General features: G+C 42.1%; 1 long non-coding RNA gene across 1 annotated transcript in view; it reads left to right on the forward strand.

Moving 5' to 3' along the window:
* Positions 1-2,500, forward strand: part of LOC123492083 — a 121,216-nt gene that overhangs the window by 113,323 nt on the left and 5,393 nt on the right. The window contains exon 2 of the long non-coding RNA XR_006661617.1: positions 2,270-2,353. This is a non-coding gene — a long non-coding RNA (uncharacterized LOC123492083). The remainder of the gene's footprint in view (positions 1-2,269; positions 2,354-2,500) is intronic.

The following is a 2,500-nucleotide window of genomic DNA, read 5'->3' on the forward strand; positions in this document are numbered from 1 at the left end:
CTGTGGAGCACTTTGGACACCTTGTAGAGTCCATGCCCCGATGAATTGAGGCTGTTCTGAGGACAAAAGGGGCAACTCAAAATTAGGAAGGTGTTCTTAATGTTTGGTATACTCAGCGTATGTCACAGTTCAGGATGTCTATTATTGGTTAAATAGGCCCTCGTTGTTAGATGATGCATGCACCTGGACGCAGCTTGTGTGTGTGTGTGTGTGTGTGTGTGTCTGTGTGTGTGTGTGTGTGTGTGTGTGTGTGTCAAAAGTTTGGACACACCTACTCATTCAAGGGTTTTTTCTTTATTTTTACTATTTTCTACAATGTACAATAATAGTGAAGACATCAAAACTATGAAATAACACATATGGAATCATGTAGTAACCAAAAAAGTGTTAAACAAATCAAAATATATTTTATATTCGAGATTCTTCAAATAGCCACCCTTTGCCTTGATGACAACTTTGCACACTCTTGGCATTCTCTCAACCAGCTTCATGAGGTAGTCACCTGGAATGCATTTCAATTGACAGGTGTGCCTTCTTAAAAGTTAATTTGTGGAATTTCTTTCCTTCTAAATGCATTTGAGCCAATCAGTTGTGTTGTGACAAGGGTATACAGAAGATAGCCCTATTTAGTAAAAGACCAAGTCCATATTATGGCAAGAACAGCTCAAATAAGCAAAGAGAAACGACAATCTATCATTACATAAGACATGAAGGTCAGTCAATTCGGAAAATGTCAAGAACTTTGAAAGTTTCTTTAAGTGCAGTGGCAAAAACCATCAAGCGCTATGAAGAAACTGGCTCTCATGAGGACCGCCACAGGAATGGAAGACCCAGAGTTACCTCTGCTACTTGCTGTTTGGGGTTTTAGGCTGGGTTTCTGTTCAGCATTCTGTGACATCTGCTGATATAAATAACATTTGATTGATTGATAAGTTCATTAGAGTTACCAGCTTCAGAAATTGCAGCCCAAATAAATGCTTGACAGAGTTCAAGTAACAGACACATCTCAACATCAACTGTTCAGAGGAGACTGTGTTAATCAGGCCTTCATGGTTGAATTGTTGCAAAGAAACCACTACTAAAGGACACCAATAATAAGAAGAGACTTGCTTGGGCCAAGAAACACAAACAATGGACATTAGATCGGTGAAAATGTGTCCTTTGGTCTGGAGTCCAAATTGGAGATATTTGGTTCCAACCGCCATTACATTTTAGATTTTAGTCATTTAGCAGACGCTCTTATCCAGAGCGACTTACAGTTAGTGAGTGCATACATTTTTTCATTTTGGCCCCCCGTGGGAAACGAACCCACAACCCTGGCGTTGCAAGCGCCATGCTCTACCAACTGAGCTACAGAGGACCTACACCTACACCGCCATGTCTTTGTGAGACGCGGTGTGGGTGAACGAATGATCTCCGCAAATGTATTTCCCACCGTAAAGTATTGAGGAGGAGGTGTTATGTGACATAAATACATGTGTTATTATGTGTTCAGTGTTTTTATTAAGTTACTGTGTTGTACAGTGGTGAGGTCCACAGGGCCTCAGACCTATTGTTCATTTAACTTTATATGAAAATTACTATTCCTGAGAGTGAATCACATTTTAGTGTTCACCTTTTAGTGTTCGTAAAAGATTTTTACGAACACGAAAAACCGCGGGCAGAAATCAGAGAGAAGAACCAGAGAGAGAAACAGAAAGCAGAGAAAGGCCACCACCAGCCTGTGCCTGTCTGTGGGGCTGATATAATGACTATGGCAGTGATTTTGTTCTGCCCAAGGGTTACAGTAATGTGACTGGACCTGCATAGTTACTGTGTGAATAGGGTGAAGGGTTTCTCTGCCCTAGGGTTACTATGTGAATAGGGTGAAGGGTTTCTCTGCCCTAGGGTTACTATGTGAATAGGGTGAAGGGTTTCTCTGGCCCAGGGTTACTGTGTGAATAGGGTGAAGGGTTTCTCTGTTGAGCATCTGAAGAGAAAGCAGTGCAGAGTTGATACAACGGCCAGGGGCGCAACATTCACTGGGGACAGGGGGGACATTCTGAAATTGCATTTACCCTAGCGGTCGGGTAGGCTGTTTGGAGTGTTTATGCGACCGGATAAAAAAAGTAATATATTAATTATATATATATATATTTTTTAAATATATGTCCCCCCCACTTCTAAAACCAAAGTTGCACACCTGTACCATGTAATTCTTATTTTGTTGGTACCACCTGTGTTTGTCGTCTGAAAACTCATCCCTTCTTATCACTCTTCTTTCCCTCAGTGATCTGTACGTTCCGAGGGACCGTGACACAGGGTCTGGCTCTGGAGATAGGAGAGACAATTCAGATACTGGAGAAATGTGAAGGTGAGTTAGTGATACAGCATTTAACAGACAGTACTGTAGTGTACACATACATTTTGCCTCCATAGCCTCCCTGACTCCATAGCCTCCCTGACTCCGTATCCTCCCTGCCTCCCTGCCTCCTTGACTCCATAGCCTCCTTGACTCCAT

Source organism: Coregonus clupeaformis, chromosome 12 (genome assembly GCF_020615455.1).
Source record: "Coregonus clupeaformis isolate EN_2021a chromosome 12, ASM2061545v1, whole genome shotgun sequence".
Taxonomy (NCBI): domain Eukaryota; kingdom Metazoa; phylum Chordata; class Actinopteri; order Salmoniformes; family Salmonidae; genus Coregonus; species Coregonus clupeaformis.